Raw genomic sequence first — 20,122 nt, 5'->3', positions numbered from 1 at the left:
TTGAAGAGTGCTTCCTGTATGTCTTAATAGAGAGGAGAGAGACTATTATGAGGAATGAGACACAAATCTCTGGACATGATCAATATGGGAATTTTTTTTGGTTGACTATGCTTATTTGGTACAAGATTTTTATTTTTATTTTTCTCCAGGGAAGGGGAGAGGGAGGAGGGAGAAAAAAAGAGTAAATATTTTATAATTTAAAAATATGTTTAATTAAATAAAAGAAAAGAGTCAATGGAAAAAATTCCATTTTCTGTCCCCTGGTTCTCAGTACATAAAGAAGTTGCAGAGGGAGACAAAAATCCATGATTTCCCTGGTTAGAGCATCATTCATGGAAGTTTTTTTTTTACTTAAGCCTTAGGATTCTGGCAGAGTTATATCAAAATGTGAATAAGGACATAGTACTACTTTAGGAATGAGTAACTTACCATTCATTAATATCTGCAATAATATGCCAGTTTATTTCAAAACTATTGCCTGGATCTGTTAGCACAGTGAGCTATTAAACTAGCTACTAACTTCAGATATGACCAGCTTTCAAATATTTTAAATCCCCACAATTTTTTTTTAGGTTTTTTTTTTTTTTTTTTGCAAGGCAAACGGTGCTAAGTGCCTTATTCAAGGCCACATAGCTCTAGGTAATTATTAAGTGTCTGAGACCGAATTTGAACCCAGATATTCTTGACTCCAAGGCTGGTGCTTTATCCACTACGCCACCTAGCCTCCCCCAAATCCCCACAATTTGAATTGCGGTCTATGAGTGTGAAGGTCCAGAACTGATGAAGCAATGAACAATATTTGTTCTTACTGCATGGACTTTAATATGGAATAGTTGAGAAATAATTGATATTAACAGATTTAAAAGTTGGTTGGGAGAATTTCAGATCTGACAACTTAATCCTATTTGTCATAAGAGATAATATGATGTTGACCACAGATAACACTATAGCCCAGAGAATATTTTCCTCCATGGTAGAAGAAAAGCTGTCTTAAGAAGCCCTGATATGAGCTCTTTAAGAACTGCCAATAGTGATTACTTAGTTAACACTAAAATGTTTTTCACAAAATTTACCTTTGGTTCCTACCACTTATAATCCCACCAGACCAAAACATGAATTTGGTTCAGATTCATCTTAGAACAACAAAATAAATATAAGATGTCAAGTACAATTTTAAGGCATTTGTGAAATAGGCAGCTCTAATTTCTCTCAAAGAACAATTCAGAGAGCTTTTGAATTTCAACAGGATTTCTTGGCGTAGCTGAAATCAGAAGTTTCCAAAATAAATTTCTAAAACCTAAAGTTAATTCCTTTACATGAAAGCAAAGCCTTTAGAATTCCATGGACAAGTCACCTTTTTTTTAAGTGAACTTTGAAGTTTAGAAATAAAAGCAGACAAGTGGCTTCTCACTATAGAAAGGAATAAAGAGTCCACAATGTATTAGTGTTGTGCTCCCATGGTTTCTGTGTTAATATGGCTGTTTAAAACTGCAGATGAATTTTCCCATAGGGAAAAAAAAATTACAAATATTAGTGGTTAGATTCCCAGGCTAGCACACAGAAGTCTATTTGACCCATAATGAAACTGAATTCTATTGATAACAATACTAGCTTAAGCCCTTAAGGACCTTTGAGTAGGGAGGCATGAACAAAATTTTGAAGTAGATAAAATTTGTCTTTGCCACTTTTGCATCCCTTTCTGAGTCCTCCTTTTTCTCTCCTAAAGTTTCTAAAGCCTGAAATTTTCTTATATCCAATGGGTTAAAATATCTTACCCAGGTCTGTATTATCTCATCAAGTATACCATGCTCCAAAATTAACTCTCACCTCCTTTCCCAGACTTCCTCACTATCAAAACTCTCAGTGTACCTGATTTTAGATAGATATTAGGAAGAAAGCAATCTAATTGAATAATTTAGATTCATGTGTCTGTGACTAAACTTGCCTTTTTTAAAGGAAGACTAAAAGGAATCAAACTGATCATTTATTTCAACAGTTCAACAAAATTGATGTCACAGTACTGGATCAGGAGTTGGGAGGATCTGAATTCAAATCTGACCTTAGACATTTACTGTGTGACCTTAGGCAACTCACAACCTCTGTTTACCTCAGTTTTATAAACTGCAAAATGGGGATAATAATAATATTTCTCTCTCAGATTTATTGTGAAGAGAAAAATAAGGCAATAATTGTAAAGCCTGGTCCCTGGCTTTACATAACAGGTATAGATAACGATAACAGGTGCGGGATAAATTTTAGTTATTATTATCTACATAAATATGTAGATAAGAATCATAAAAGTAGGTAAGATGGGCTATAATTGGTAAAGAACTTGAGACATGGATCAAAGTAATAATAAAATGAAAAAAAAATTCAGTTATTTAGGAGAAACTATTTGGGGACAGTGAAGTCCTAGAAGTCACCTAGAAGTCAACCATGGACAAGAGCTTCCTAACTTTCACAACCTCTCCCTTCCTCTACTTCTGAACCCACAGTTTCACTAAAGGCATAGATATCCTTCCTCAAAATTCACAAGGCAGTAAAAACTCCCTTGTAAGGAGTAAGAGTTACAGCCTTGATAAGTTGTACTACTACAATATAGAATTGGCAGTTTGGCAACTGATTAGATAATGGAGTTGAAAATGAGTAAGGAATGAAGAATAATGGTAAGATTAAGAATCTGGGAGATCCAATGGACGGTGGTACACTAGACAAAAAACAGAGAAGCTCAGAGAAATGTTGGGTATTTTGCTTTGGACATTTTTATTTTAATAACTTTCTATTCTAATATAAAATTGATATTTTCCTTTGTTCTGTTTTTCATGGAAAGGTAAAAACTAAGAGATACTAGATTCCTTACTTAATCCTTCCTAATAATGCACCCCCTTTACCCATACTTCTCTTTTAATAACCTTTTCATTAAGCAACCGTGCTTAATCACTTTCCCCCATTTTCTACTGGAGGATATTCTATCTATCTATCTATATAAATGTTTGGTAGTAATGAGGGGATAGTGTCCTGATTGATCTCTCTTTATATCCTCCTTATATAGACTTTCTGAAGCATTATATGTCATTATTTTTGTTGAATATACTCTTTGGAATTTGGAGTTTTTAGTGTTTTAGGTTTAAAAATGACTGACTCTCAGAACTAGGATGCAGTAATAACAACTTGTAAACTATTAACTCTCATATCCTTTAAGATGGGGTTTTATTTATCATTCAACCTATCACTATCCAAACAAACAACTCTATTAAGAAAAGTCTCCATTGGTCTCACTGGCTAAGTTATAGAAATACTATTCAATTCAACTTAATTCAAAAGTATTTATTAAGTTTCTGCTATGGCCACTAGATGGCACAGTGGGTAAAGCACCAACTCTGAAGTCAGGAGGATCTGAATTCAAATTCAAACTCAGAAACTTACTACTTGTGTGACCTTGAGCAAGTCACTTAACTCTGCCTCACATCTAGGTTCATCTCCAGTCATTCTGATTCATATCTGGCCACTAGACCCAGGAGGAGGAGGAGGAGGAGGAGGAGGAGGAGGAGAAAGTGAAACTGGATTTAGCACGGCACTCCCTCAATCAAATCCAATTCCCTTGCTTGTCATGGCATCACCTCTCTGATGTCATGGTCTTCTTTGAGAATGAAGGACAAACATCTTCACTGGTATGGGTCAGTACAATGAAGACCAAGAGAAAAGAATATTTCTACCCTCAAATATATAGAATCCACAAGGAGGAAGTGACCAGTACATAGATAAGGAATTTTTCAAAATGTAAATACTAGAAGTAACTAGAGGTAGGGTAAAATTCCTAATCGTTGGGAAGGGGTGGGGGCAGAGAATAAAGAAAGGCTTAATGTAGGAAAGCAGCTAGGTGACAGAGAAGATTTAGTACTGGGCTTGGAATCAGAAAGATTTATCTTCCCAAATTCAAAATCTGGCCTTTGACAACAACTGTGTGGCCTGGGGCAACTCACTTAAACCTATTTGGCTCAGTTCCTAATCTGTAAAATGAACTAGAGAAGGAAATGGCAAATCACTACTATCTTTGCCAAGAAAACCCCAAATGAGGTCACAAAGAGGTATGACTGAAATAACTGAACAGCAACAAAAACAGGAAGTAGCACTTGAGCTGAACCTTGAATGAAGGGAAGGATTCCAGGAACTGGAGATGAAGAAAGAATTCATTTCCAGCACTGTTGGACAGCCTGTTCAAAAAAGAGTAGACCCCCCCCCGCCCCCCCCTTATTACAAGATCCTAATAGAACAATAATTGTTGAAGGTTAAACTAGAATCTGTGGATCTAAGAAATCTAATTGGTCAACATTTGATTAAGTCCCAGGACCTTGGAAGAACTGTATCCTAACCAACAAAACTAACCTGGCACAATCCATGGTTTTTATGATCATATAGATGTTGGTGCATCCTCTATGGATATAGATATCAAACCACTCCAACTTTCTTATCTTGTTTGATTTTTATCTGTCATGACAGAAATCTTCCCTAAGGGATCTATCTAGAAAATCTATGTTTTTTAACATTTCAAGAATACCAGTGAAGCTCTCAGACTGTAGAACGTTCATCCTTCACTCTTAATACAAGACCAACCCACTTCCTTTCCAGGTTGTGCATATTTGCTGATATCTTTTCACAACTCTTGTGTATGAGTCATCATTGGTAATGTGCTAGAGTTCATATGAAACAACTATTTATTGCTCCATTGCCTTTGAGAGAATTCATAATTTTGAAGCTTTGAAATTTGTGGTAGCCCGTGATTCCCTAGTCATAAAAGAACTCCAGGAGGAAATGAATAGTAAAAAGTTTTTAGCTTTGTTTGAAGGTTTTTGGTTCTTGTTTTTGTGATTTTTCTTTTGGTTATTGCTTTAGTACTATGAGTGAAATATTGGAGTCATTGAAATGTAAATATTCCTAAATGTAATCCATCCTGTTGTCTTTTTTCTAATTCAATGCAAAGCCCAAATTACTGTCTACACTTTATCAAATTCTTAGGCATTGGCAGACCATCATTATGGGGTGGCCATTCAATGGTCTTTAACATATACATCATGTACATCAAGAAGAGATACATCATGAACCTCTTTGATAAAACCTTTGAACTCCTCAAAATGCCTTTAAATGTGTAAAATAAGGATAATGAGATTGAAATAGTGTATCAGAATATTAAATATAAATGAGGCAGCTAAGCAGTATGATGGACAGAGCACTGGACCTGTAGTAAGGAAAACCTGTGTTCAAATATAACCTCCTATACATAATAGTGTCCGTGACCCTGGACAAGTCACTTAAATTTTGCCAGTTTCCTTATCTGTAAAATTGAAATAATAATAGTTTTACATAATTAGGTGGTACAATAACCTGAAGCACCTGAAGAAGACCTGAGTTCAAATTTGGTCTTAGATACTTAGTAGGTTTCTAAAACTGAATAAATCAATTAACTTCTGTTTGGATCAGTTTCTTCAATTGTAAAATAGACTAATAACAGCCAATACTTCACAAGATTGTTGTGAGCATCAAGTGAGATAATATTGATGAAGCACTTAATATAGTGTCTGGCACAAAATTGGCACTCTATTCTCTTCCCCTACTTTTAAAAAAAGTTTACAAACCATCAGGAAATATCCCCATGCATCTCTTCGAGGTCTGTGGAACCAGGTTATATAACCGTGGTAGGCAATAGGCATTCTATTCTTTAGCTTTTTTTAAAAAAATGTGTATTTTTGGAATAACTGCTTGATTCTGTGATTCTTTATTTCTTTTAATAGATTCTGTAATGATCTGGGATTTGATGTTATTTATGCAATGTCGTCTGAAGGACATCACCAACACCTCTTCCATTGATATGCTGTTTTCTGTATTCCATTAGTATTCCTTAAGTATTTTATCCTCTTTAAAGAATTTTGATGAGTATAGATATCCTTTAATCAGGTCATGTTATCACAACTAGTTTTTTTCTTTTTAAAGATTTTATTTTGAGTTTTACAATTCCCCCCGCAATCTTACTTCCCTCCCCCCACCCCCCACCCCCCACAGAAGGCAATTTGCCAGTTCTTATATTGTTTCTATGGTATACATTGATCCAAATTGAATGTATCACAACTAGTTTAAGACAAATATAGTAGATGTTTAAGAATAGAATAATGCTTCTGTTCAGATTATTTTTGTAATTGATGTTAAGCCAAATAATTACAAAAGAGCAGGAGAAAAGCCTTTCTCTAGTTTTGCTACCATGGTTATGAGTGATGAATGATGTGTTTCTCCTTCTAATACAGTGTTGCTCGTGTATATTACAATGAGTCCAATCTGGCCAGCCTTTGGATGTCTTAATAAAACATGTAAAGCTGTGATGATTAGGTGCTATACAAAGATAACCATAGAAGAATAAGTGGATACAGACTCCTAAAACTGCTCATCCAAGGGACAAGTAGAATTGTAACTGCTTTTATAATTGAAATCAAGGTTAGAATAAAGATTGAAACAAAGTGAGAGATAGCTAACTGCAATAACTACAGAATTAAATATAAACTCACATCAAATTGCCCTGTATAAACACGAGCAAAGTACTATGTAATAAAAAAGTGAGAATTGAACCAAAAGCCTTCCCTAAAATGAAAGTTACATGAAATAAAAATGTACTGAGATGTCCAAACCTGTGTATTAAGAATGCAGAAGCTAAATAGGAAAATAGTCTTATCAAGAATATTATAGATTTTAGTAGAATACAATACTCAGCTAATATTAAGTAAAAGCAACAACTCCCAATCATTAGATCAGGCACATTAACAGTGTTTATTTGAGCTTATAAGAATCGCACCTTAAGTGCTTAGCCACACATCTAATGAAATGTAGATTTTATAAGTTCTGACATTTCTAGGGCTGGAGTGTGTAATTATTTAGCTTGTAAAGGAATAGAAAATATACTAACTCACATCAGACTATTAGTGCACAATCAGAGTTTTGTGTTTTTTTTTAAATTTTAATAATTTTTCCAAATGAACAGTGTACTGAGAAAAGTTTCTATTGGGCTTGGATTTATTGATTAAACTATAGACATACAATTAAATACAACTTAATTCAGCAGACTTATTGAATACCTCCTTGTCCAGGACAATGGAGACAAGACAAAGAATGAAAGATGTCTGTCCTCAAAGGGCATTTACACAAATATGGAAATAAAGTATGTATATTACTTCTGTCACATATATGTATAGTATATGCATCACACATGTATGTGTTTATTTACATATATATATGTATATATATATATTTACATCTTGAAAAACAAAATAACCTCAGGGCTAGAGTAGAATTCTTAAGAGTTGGGAAGATAAAGAAAGGTCATCTATGGGAAGTAGCATTTGATTTGAGCCTTGAATGGAGACAGAGGCAAGGAAGTTCATCATTCCAGGCATACTGGACAGCCTGTGCAAGGGCAAACAGGCTAACTTAGATGGAATATCAAGTGTATGAGGGAGAGTATTGTAAAATCGGTTTAGAAAGATATGCTGGAGCCAGATGGTAAAGGGCTTTCAATTCCTTTGGGAATTATTAAATCTAATGCAATGCAGCTACATGGTAATTCACAAAGAAATTAGAAATAGTTCATTGAAAAGTATTTGCTGAGCATATGTTCTCAGTTTTACCATAGCTAACATATGTTAACTCTTGGGAAATGGGATCCTATAGCCCCACAGCTCCTTGTCTCAGAGAACCAATGTGAATGTCTTTTAATCAACCAATCAATAAATATTTATTAAGCTCCTAGTTGGGGCCAGGCACAGTGATAAGTGCTGGGGATACGAAAAGAGGCAAAAGATAATCTCTGCCCTCAAAGAGTTTACAATTTAACAAGAGAGCCAACAGGCAAACAAATATATACAAAGCGAGCTATATAGACAATAAAAAGGAAATAATTCAAAAGGTAAAACACTAGAAGCTATCCCCAGCAATGGATAATCAAGTGCCAATCATAGTATGGGGAAATAAGTCTAGCTGATGTGGTTGCCTTGAAGGAGAGATAGGTGGTGGTGTTCATCAAACTGGTTGGACCACCACCAACCACCACCACCACCACTAGGCAAAAGAGATTGCCCAGGAGCACTGAAAGTGGCAGTATTTCCAGGCCAGCCACTATGACCCTTATCCTAGGGAACCACCCATTTGGTGATATCAAAACTAATGAAGACTGAAAAGAGAAAGTTCTTGTCAACAAAATTTTTATTACTATCAAGTCATTCAACATCAGAAGCAGATATGATTTTGTCAGTGGAAATAACATGGAAGAGGCATTATCACCTGATTTACAGGCCATTTACTGATTTACTAAGTCTTCACTTTCATTCATCCCATTTATACAATGTCTTGCCAAGTCTTATCATTTCTACCTTCACAACTTCTCCTGTCTACTCTCCTTTCTTTTTTTCAGACCCAGGTTCCACCATGGTACATGACCTCATCACCTCTTGCCTAGACTTTTGCAATAGCCTCAAGTTTCTCTTTGCTCTAGCCATCTTCTATTCAGTTGCCAAAATGATTTTCCTGAAGAGCACAATATGACAATATCAGTCCCCTAATCAAATTCCAGTGGTTCCCTGTTACATCATATTGTTAGTTATATAAAATCCATCTCAGTCTGACCTATTTCTACCTTTCCAACATTCTAAAATTGTATTCCCCTATACATTCTCTATGATCTCACAACAATGTCCTTCATATTTAGCATATGTGAAGCTCCATTTCCCTACCTTATTTATGCCTTTTCATTGACTTTACGTAAGACCTGAAATTCTCTACTTTCTGTATCCCTGGCTTCCTTCAAGACTCAATTCAAATTCTACTTTTTGCAAAAAGTCTTTGTTCTTTCTCCAAATGTTACTGTTTTCCTTCTAAGATTACTTCAAATTTACTCAGTATATTTCTTGTATGTGCATAATTGTTTGCATGTTTCCTCCCTCATTAAAATGTGACCTTCCTGAGGGACTATTTTTCACTTTCTTTGTATACTTAGGGTTTCATACAATGTCTGGCACATACTAAACATTTAGTAAATGCTTTGTTATTTGATTTGACATACATACATGCATTATACATATATTATATATGGTACTCTTTTTCAGAGATGTTTACTTCAAAATAATTTTCCAGTTAATATTTCCCTTTAATTGCAACTACATTACAGTTTTTGATTTTATAACTTTTAAATTTGATACCAATTTTATTTTTCATTATATAGATTTTATTATTTTAAAAATTGTATTTATACTTTATCTAATTTTATGAAATTATTCATTTTTAACTTCTCTGATCCTCTCTATATCTTATTTGAAAATGAATTCTTTCTCTATTCATAGTTGCCAAAAACTATTTTTCTTTGCTTCTCTAGATCATTTATGGATTCTCCCTTTATATCTAAGTCAAGTATCTATATTAGTTACAAACATGTTTATCTCATTACATTGTATAAGATATTGTCTAAACCAAGTTTTGGCAAGACATCATTCCAGTTTTCCTAATTGTTGATGGTAAAAAGTGAATTTTTATACCAGTAGTTATGTTGTTGTCATTTAGTCATTTTTTTCAGTCATTACTATTCTTTATGTTCTCATATGAAGTTTTCTTGGCAACAATTATGGAGTAGTTTGCCATTTCTCTCTCCAGCTAATTTTATAAATGAGGAAACTGAAGCAAATAGGGTTTAGTGATTTGTGCAAATACTAGTAAAGTATCTGATGTCATATTTGAACCAGGTCTTATTGACTCCTAGTCTAGAATTCTTATCATCTACCCCACCCTCCCAGGAGTTATGGTCTTTGTGTTTATGGTCTTTGCATTTATTGAACAGTGTGCTACTGTGTTCATTAGTTTCTGTATTGTGTACTTAATCTGTTCTATTGATTCACATGTCTATTTTTAACTAGTGCCAAATAGTTTAGCTGATTTCTGTTTTGCAATATAGTTTGATATAGGAAATGCAAGTCTCTCATTTTTTTCATTATTTCCCTTGAGTTTCTTGATTTTATGTTTCTTCAAATAAATGTTCTTTTTTAAGTTTAAAAATCAAATAAGGTATATGAATGAGAAGAAATAAAAATCACCAGAATATAATAGATATTTGCTAACAAAACTAAGAATTTAAATGACATAATTACCCACAAAACATTAAATATCCAAATTAAAACAACAGGAAATTAGAAATATTAACCCACTTGTCTGAAAATAAAATCTGATTAACCTTAAAGAAACCATTAAAAATTTCTGGTCTCCAAGTGATTTTATCAAAAGTTGAAAAAGAAATTGACACCTATCTTACAATTATTATTCTCAATAATTGAGAAAGATAATAGGCTATCAAACTTTATGAGCCAAATATTGTCCTAATACCAAAATCAATGAGGGATAAAGCAAAGAAAGGGCATTATAGACCAATTGCACTATTGAATAATGCTGCAGAAAATTTCAATAAAATCCTGGCTTAAAAAACTACAGGAAAATACCCCCCAAATTACTAAATGATCTAGTTAGACTTAAAGAGCAGAAAATTGAGTAGTAAAACAATGGAAAAAATTGAGGTGATTAAACATATTAAAAGCAAAAATGGTTAAAAAATAATCCAACGCATTATTGTATCCATGAATGCAATAAAAGTCTTTGTTAAAGTACTGTTCTAATGTTGTAAGGTTAAAATAAGATAATATTCATAAAGTGCTTTACAAATCTTAAAGCACCATATAAGTACTAGCTATTAATATTTATTTACTATTCTTATCCCAATGGACAGAGTCATAAAATGGCACTATTTACATAATACTTCAGGTTCTAGTATTGTTTGAAATAAAGAATTATTGGCAACTTTCTTTCTTAAAATATTTTATTTATTTGTTTTTCCAACTACATGCCACAGTAGTTTTTAACAATTGAGTTTTTTTGGATATTTTGAGTTTTACATTTTTTTCTCCTTCCCTCTTCTTTCCCCCTTACAGAAAACAATCTGTTATATGTTCTATATTCATAACCATCCTAAAGAAAGATCCATACTAATCATGTTGTGAAAGAAGAATCAGATTCAAATGGAAGAAAGAAAACATTAGAGAGAGAAAAATGCCATAATACATAAGACAGATCTTTAAAAATTGAAGATAATAAGCTTTGGTATTCATTTAAACTCCACAATTCCTTCTCTGGATATAGGTAGTGTTTTCCATCACAAGACTTAAAAGTGTCTGATTATTGTACTGCTGAAATGAACAAGTCCATCAAAAGGTTTATCATCACCTCATGTTGTTAGGATGTATAATGTTCTTGTGGTTCTGCTCACTTCACTCAGCATCTATTCAGATTTTTCTGAAATCTCTCCCTCCTGATTTCTTATAGAACAATAGGATTCCATCACATACATATACCACAATTTGTGCAATCATTCTCCAATCGATAGGCATCCCCTTAATTTCCAATTCTTTGCCACTACAAAAAGAGTTGCTAGGAATATTTTTGTACATGTGGGATCCTTATTATTTTTCTTGATCTCTTCAGGATACAGAACTAGTAGTGCTAGCAAATATTGGTTAGGAATTGATAAAACTATCCCAATTAACAGATGACATAACGATTTACTTTGTTTCCCAGAGAATCAGCAAAGAAACTAATTGAAACAACCGATATTTTTGGTTAACTATCAGAATGCAGACTTGGCCCAAAGGAATCATCAGCATTTCTGTGTGGTAAAAATTAGAACTGGGGGAAACAGTGGCTGCCAAGCAATGCAGAGGGTCTGGGAAGTGTTCTGCCAAGATATGTTCAGGACTTGCATGAACACAATTGTAAAACACTTTTTTTCAGAAGTAAAGAAAACAATGAATATGTGTGTGTATATGGAGGGAGGGTATGGACAGTGGATATCATTCATTGCATATGGTACAACTACAGTTTAATAAAAGTGATGATACAAGGTCAGCTACAGTATAACATGACATTATAATATTAACCTAGGCTGGCAGTGAACCATTTATGAGCCAGATATTATCCTAAGACATAAATCAATGAGGGATAAAGCAAAAAAAGAGCATTACAGACCAATGGCACTATTGAATATTGCTGAAGAAAATTTCAATAAAATCTTGGCTTGAAAAACTGCAGGAAAATGCCAAAAAATTACTACATGATCTAGTTTGTGAAATTTTGTGAAATTATTTTCTACAATTTTGTGAAATAATTTGTGAAGTAGTTTTCTACAATTAAATGCAAAAAACCTGCTCATTTGCTAATATAAATAAGAAGTACTGAATTACATTTCATTATGAAGAGACAGTAGCATTTTAAAATGATAGTTAAAATCCAGAAACAAAGTGGGTACTCATTGATTTGTTTTTTACTTTTTTTCAAGGCAATGGGGTTAAGTGGTTTGCACAAGGCCACACAGCTAGGTAATTATTATGTGTCTGAGGCTGGATTTGAACTCACGTACTCCTGACTCTCAGGGCCAATGCTCTATCCACTACAACACCTAGCCACACTCTGTGGGTACTCAATGATAAGGAAGTAGTTGAATAAACTATAGTGTGTGAATCTAATAATACATTGTCAAAAATGAAACAGAAAATATAAAGATTCAGAAAGACATGGAAAAACTTGCTTGAATTGATGCAGAATAAAGCAAAGATAACTGGGAAAACAATATGCTTGCAATGACTAAGGTAATATAAGTGAAAAGAAAACCAAAATAAAGCATATTACTATACAGTTGAAATGATTAATCTACACCCTAGAGAAAAAAGTACAGGAAACATACCTTTTTGGGGAAGTAGGGAGACCATGGGCTGCAAACACTATCAGATGTAGCTGTATAGGTGGTTTAACTGAACTTTTTTTTTTTCCTTCTGTAAGGCAAGACTCACTGAATAAGGTATATCAGGAAATGACTGATATTAAAACAGAAAGCATCAATAAAGATTTCTTTTAAGATGTAAAAATAGGGGCGGCTAGTTGCACAGTGGATAGAGTCAAGAGTCAGGAGGACCTGAGCTCAATTCCCACCTCAGACATTTAATAATTACCTAGTTGTGTGGCCTTAGGCAAGCCACCTAACCCCATTGCCTTACAAAAACCTAAAAAAGGATGTACAAATAGCAACAAAACATCAACCCTGATCTTATGAAGCTTAAAGTACAGCAGAAAAATGAAACACATTTAAAAATTATATTAGCTAATATGAATCAGAAAGGTAAACAAAGTGCTGTTTTAGCTATAAGAAAAGTAAAATCATTTTACCTCCTAGGGAATGTCAAAGAAGGTTTCACAAAGGAAGTGTCATTTTAGTTGGATTTTAATGGTTGGGCAAAATTTCAACAGACAGAAAGATGATGGAGGATAGTATTCTGTGAAAAAGGAAGTCCAATCTACTATTATTTAACAGCTCTGATTTTTACTATTTTGGTTAAACAACTAACTTCAGGGGTCTTAGAATGTGAATTGAAATCTTAGACCTAAATGGCTTTAAGTAGAAGGTATTCAATAACACTGGTCAGTGGAAAAATTCTGTCCCCAAATAGCAATAAATATGTTTGGTAGCTAAATTCAAAAGAGAATTTAAGAAGAATCTTCTATATGCTAGGGGGTTGAGACACAATAAAAACAGAACATTCTGCCCTCAAGAAGCATAAAGACGCCTGAAGAAAAACAATTATTGGTTACTTGAGAATGAGGTTTGCTCAGTATCTGTGATTTTAGCTGAGTAAAGAATTTTTCTCTAATTCTACAGAAATTGCCAGCTTTATTCTATGATAATAAATTGTCTTATGGTAGAAAAGAATAACACAAGCATAAAGACAATTTAGGAAGAGGTTTGCACATTTTCAATATAAAATTATGATCATAATTTAAATTGCCAACTTCTCTTATCTGCTGAACTTCTTGAATTATAGATCAGACCTGAATCAAACCACCTTACCTATGACTTTAGGCAACATTTTTCCTTCTCTCTAAGTCTTACTTTACTCACTATTAAAAATGAAATTGATCTACATGGCCTCTAGAAACCCTTTCAGGTCTAAATTTATGATCCTAGAGAGCTATCTAAACTTAAGTAATTTACTCAATATCACATAGTTAGGAAGTATCAGAGATAGGGTTTGAACTTCCATCTTCCAGGCTCAGAAATCTGTCTACTTCTCAGATTGCCTGTACCTCTGTGATGGACTTGTGTTATGTGGTATGTTATAATTATCTGTCCTATTCTCTTACCAGACTCAGGATAAGACAGATAATCAGTCTTATTAGACTGATAGCAAATATAAATTTCATACTCACATTTAAGATATGTTTATTGAATTTTCAAAACACAAATGAGAAAATAATTTTCCCTTTCCTTCCCAAACAAAAATTGCTATTTCTCCTTTCTCTTAATAGATAAAACAGGTAGAGAAGTCAGAAACATCTCTATTCTCTGGACAGAGACCACAAGAATACAGTTAATACACCTAACTGAAGCTTCTTTTTTATTTAGTTTGCATTTCTTTCCTTGGAGATGAATAGAACACAAATCGAAGTGGTGCTCTCAGCCCTATTTCTCTCCTGCCTTCCCAACCCCCTAAAAAATAGAAGTTGACATTCTTCAGCCTTATCACCTTTTGTGTAAAATAGCACCCTATTTGGCAGAGAGCCCTGATCACAAAGGTGTGAACAACAGACCTAACTAGTATTAGGAGGTATGAAACCAGAGTAGTTTCTCTAAGGCAGACCCAGAGGAGAATTACTAAATTCTCCAGTACAGTTAAACTGTGGCTGCACTGCCAAGTAAAGATTGGGCCACTAGACCTGAAGGTGATCCTGGATTCAAATTATTTTTAGAATAGGAAAGTACCTTAAAGACTGTCTGGTCCAGCCTGTTCCACCCTCATTGTCTTCATTTTATAGATGAGAAAACTGAGTCGCAGGGAAGTTATACCTTTTCCCTAAGGTTATAAAGATAATCAGAAATAGAATGCAAGTCTTCTTATTCTTTGTTTAATTTCCATGTTACTGTGAAATTTAAAAAAAAATTATTATTACAAAAGATAACTATGAATATTTTTGTGAGGCAACTGAGTTTAAGTGACTTACACAGGGTCTCACGTTAAGTAAGTGTTCAGGGTCTAAGGCAGGAGTTGAACTCAGTTCCCCTGATTTTGGATCCTGTGCTCTATCCACTGCACCAACTAGCCATCCCTAATTATAAACATTCACTAAATAAAGGCCAATTTACAGTTCTGCCTGACACTGGTACATAATTTAGATGTGGTGAACTGTCCACAGCAAGCAGGAGAACAAGAAATAGACACCAAGATTTTAGACTTCTAGGCTATTCTCTTTCCCAGCCAATAATTATTAAGGACTGAGGCAGGTAGGTGGCAGAGTGAATAGAGCACAGGCCCTGAAGGCAGGAGGACTGGAGTTCAAATCCAGCCTTAGACTTAATAATTACTTAGCTGTATGACCTTGGGTAAGTCACTTAACCCCATTGCCTTGCAAAAATCCCCCACAAAAATTTTTAAGCAGCTACTATGTACCAGACACCAGTGAAGCACTACATCGTGTTGTATAAAGGAGTGAAGAATTTTTCATGAAATAAGCTGTGGAACTAACTACGGGCTGAATTAGAGGCAACTGCTATTTCCCAAGAGACCATAGGCCAGACAGAAATGAGGAAGTCACCAGTGAACAGGGCAGTAGATATCTAAGAGTTCTTAACAGTTGTTCAAATCCAGTCTCAGACATTTGATATTTTTTTTTAGGTTTTTGCAAGGAAAATGGGGTTAAGTGGCTTGCCCAAGGCCACGCAGCTAGGTAATTATTAAGTGTCTGAGACCGGATTTGAACCCAGGTACTCCTGACTCCAAGGCTGGTGCTTTATCCACTATGCCACCTAGCTGCCCCCAGACATTTGATATTTACTAGCTATGTGATCATAGTCAAGCCTCTTAATCCCACTGCCTCACAAAAAAAGAGAGACAGATAGACAGACAGACAGACAATAGGTAGACTGATTCAAACATCTAGGACCTTAAGTCAAAACTTCATTAAGGGTATTAGCATGGATTGAAGAACCACTATCCCTTCTAAACTGGCTAGTAAAGTAGTTTCCCAGCATAGTATTCTGCAAGGGGGTTCATCTAGGTTCAAAATTGTACAATTAAAAGTGATCTGCTGTGTATCCTCAGAGAAGACACTTAACCCCTCAATTACCCAGGTAATTCTCTATAACTAAAAATTACAGGGCAGATACCATTAGTGCAGAGAGTTTTCTCAAATTTATATAAGAATTACTTATACCAGTGAAATCATAGGTATAGTTTCCTCCAAAATGCATAAAGAAAATTTGATATAAGTGTTATTTTGTCTCTATACTTTATAGAGAAATGTTTATTTCTTGGACATGTGACCAAGGTTGGAAGACTAGACACTTTTCCCACATTTTAAACCTCACCAAAATAAGAATGTGCAAGAGATAAAGCAATTTTAAGGGTCTCCATGATCTAAGATGCCAATATTCTTTTGAGTCAATATCACCCTATTAACAGTAAAAGTAATAATAATAATGATAACAAATTACCATAATACCAATGTCAATATAAAAGATTTGATTCAAGACAATATTGTTAACAGTATAAGGATTATCCCCATTTTACAGATTAGGAAACTGAATCTTAGAAAAAGTAAAATGACTTGCTACAGGTCTCAAAGCTAGTAACTGTTAGATTTAGGATGAGGAGGGGGCAACAGCAAGATGGCAGCAGGAGCCTCCAGGCAGCTGCACCCTGAGAACTCAGTCCAAGGAAGGTAAAGGAATGGAGGGAGTCTGCCAAGTTCTGTCCTCTGTCCCTGGAACAGACTCTGGGGCTATGACAATAATCAGACCCTAGTTGTAGTCTAGGCCCCCCCATAGAGCAGGGACCTCCCCCCACACACACACACAGCCTCCAGGGTAGAGGGGAAAACTTGTGGTCATTCACAGACCAGGAGAGGTCCTTGTGGGGGGATGTCTCAATAAAACTCAAAAACTCAGGGAGAACCCCCAAACCAGGCACAGGCTGGGAAAATGAGTAAACAGAAAAAAAGAGGAACCTGACCATAGAAAATTACTTTGGTCCCATGGAGGATCAAAATACTCAATCTGAAGATGAGAAAGTCCAAGCTTCTGCCTCTAAAGACTCCAAGAAATATAGAAGTTGGGCTCAGACTATGATAGAGCTCAAAAAGGATTTTGAAAAATTGGGAAAAGAAATGAGAGAGATGCAGAAAAACATGAAAATGAAGTCAGCAGCTTAGTCAAAGAGATCCAAAAAGATGCTGAAGAAAATAACATGTTAAAAACTAGTTTAGGTCAAATGGATAAAACTGTTCAAAAATTATTGAGAAGAATGCTTTAAAAAGCAGAATTGGCCAGATGGAAAAGGAGATAAAAAAGCTCTCTGAGGAAAACAAATCCTTCAGATGTAGAAGTGAGCTAAAGGAAGCTGATGACTTTGTGAGAAATCAAGGCACAATGCTTCAACACCAAAAGAATGAAAAATTAGAAGAAAGCATAAAATATCTTATTGAAAAAACAACTGATCTGGAAAAACAGGTCCAGGAAAGATAATTTTAAAAATTAATGGGGTATCTGAAATTCATGATCAGAAAAAGAGACTTGACCTCATTTTTAATGAATTTCTACAGGAAAATTGCCCTGATATCCTAGAAGAAGAGGGTAAAATAAAAATTGAGAAAATCCATTGATCTTCCCCAGAAGGAGACCCAAAAAACCAACTCCCAGGAATATTATAGTCAAGTTCCAGAACTCCTAAGTCAAAGAGAAAATATTACAAGCAGCCAGAAGGATACTTGTGGAGCTACAGTCAGGATCACATAGGACTTAGCAGTAACTACATTTAGGACTTATAGGGCTTGGAATATAATATTCTGGAAGGCAAAAGAGCTTGGAATGCAACTGAGAATCAACTATCCAGCAAAACTGAATATCTTCTTCCGAGGGAAAAAGATGGACATTCAACAAAACAGGAAATTTCAAATTTTCCTAAAGGAATGACCAGAGCTGAACAGAAAGTTTGACCTTCAAGTACAGGACTCAGGTGAAGCATAGATAGTGGGAAAGAAGGGTAAATTATGAGGGACTTGATAATGAACTGCATGTATTCCTGCATGGAAAGATGATACTGATAATACTCATATGAACTTTCTCATTTAATAAAGTAGGTAGAAGGAGATGAGGCATAGGAGAGAGTTGAATTTGAAAATATAATATATGGCAAAATGGGGTCAGTGTGTGAAAGGGATATATACTAGGAGTAAGAGAAATTAGAGGTAGAATAGGCTAAGATATTTCATATAAAAGATATCTCATATAGCTTTTGCAAGGGTATGGAAGGGAGGAAGGCGAGGGAGAATGAGGGAGCCTTCATTCTCATCAGAAATGGCTGAGAGGAAATACCATACACACTCAAAAGGATATAGACATCTAGAAAAAAAAGGAGAGAAGAGGGATGGGGGAGGGGAGAGGGATGGGCATGATAGAGGAGAGGGTAGATCATGGGAGAGGAAAATGAGATAACACATTTTCTTTTTTTTTACTTTTTGCAAGGTGCTGGGATTGGGTAGTCTGTCTGGGCCCAAGGGGCTGGGTGTTTGCTGGGTCTCTGGGGTGGGATGCAGACTTGGGGCCTCTGTCCACTGTGCCACTTGACTGCACCACTGCGCATTTTCGAAAGGGCACAGAGTGAAAGGAGAGAGAAAATATAATAGATGGTAGTGGGGAGGAATGACTGGAGGGAATTACAATCAGCATTACAACAACTGTGGAAAAATATGGCAGTAACTACTATGATGGACTTATGATAAAGAAAGTGATCCATCCAAGACAGAGCTGATGGTATCAGAACAGTCTGAAACATTTTTTTTCCTCTGTCTTTTGTTTTTGTGTGGAAGGGGTATTATGTTTATTCTTAAACAAGACTATTTTAGCAATGTGAAAATAAATTAAAGAAAATTTTTAAAAATATGAAAAAAAGATCTAGGATGAACTTTAAGAATAAGAAGAACCTAGCATTATCTTTATCAATACCCCCCCAGCATTCATTTACTCCCATTTTTAGGTCTATGTTAGTCATTTCCACTTAATTATATGAAAACTTAAGGCAGATTTATATTCTGACTAGCCTATCACAAACTGATTTTCTTCTGGTTTAATTTGTTTCTTGAAGAGTGCTAACTTATAAGAGACAAAAGGTAAAACTGAAATTTTTCAAGAAACTAGCACTGGAGTGAGGTCTGATGTGTTTTCTTGGCAAACATTATTACAATAGATTTTTACTCCCTGAATCTGAGAGGTTTCAGAAGTAGTGATTTGATTGGTAGTGTATACAAATCTATTGAACAATAAATCAGGTTAAAAGAGAATTGCATTATACTTCCTCATGGAAGCTATTTTTTTTTGTTCTCTGGTCTCCATTTGGTTTAACTCTAGAATATGTGCATAAATGCAAGGGAGAAACTGAATATAGTTTCAAACAGATGTAGGAAAAAAATTCTAGAATGACATCCTAATTTCACAGCTATTTGTCAGGAAAACGCACACTGGAATACTACACACACCACTTACATTTTAAAAAGAAAGTTATCTTGGTTATTACTGCCAAAGCAATTAGGTTATATTGGAGAGTAATGTTCCATAAAATTAATTTTGAAAATCAAGTCAATTTAACAACTTGAACACTAAAAGTAATCTTATATTCAGACAGTCTGCTTCTGTGAAGATAGAAGTCAAATAATTTACATCTTAGAATTTTAGATTGAAAAAGGGGAAAAAAAGCCAGTCCATCTACTTTAGTAATCTTTCAAGGCCAAGATGTGAAACTTCAACTGGCCCTAGCTTTTTTTTTTAAATAATTCCTTCTCATGAAATAACTGCCTAATGGAAATTCAAACAGCTACTTGACATTTTTCATTCAACTCTTAGTTTGCTTGATCTAATTTCAATTCATCAAGGCTAGAAGGATAGTGTAAGACCTTACATAATGTGAAATTTATGTCCAGCAATTTTAGTGTGGTTTAAGTTTACCAATAAAAGTGA

The 20,122-nt window shown here is 34.7% G+C and overlaps 1 long non-coding RNA gene across 1 annotated transcript in view; it reads right to left on the bottom strand.

The window, feature by feature from the left end:
• LOC141489896 (uncharacterized) overlaps window positions 1-12,902 on the bottom strand; it is a 70,611-nt gene extending 57,709 nt beyond the window's left edge. Inside the window, exon 1 of the long non-coding RNA XR_012469019.1 lies at window positions 12,809-12,902. This is a non-coding gene — a long non-coding RNA (uncharacterized LOC141489896). The remainder of the gene's footprint in view (window positions 1-12,808) is intronic.
• Between the last annotated feature and the right edge of the window lie 7,220 nt (window positions 12,903-20,122).

The sequence above is a fragment of the Macrotis lagotis genome, chromosome 5, assembly GCF_037893015.1.
Source record: "Macrotis lagotis isolate mMagLag1 chromosome 5, bilby.v1.9.chrom.fasta, whole genome shotgun sequence".
Taxonomy (NCBI): domain Eukaryota; kingdom Metazoa; phylum Chordata; class Mammalia; order Peramelemorphia; family Peramelidae; genus Macrotis; species Macrotis lagotis.
This window is presented reverse-complemented; position numbering and strand designations above follow the sequence as displayed.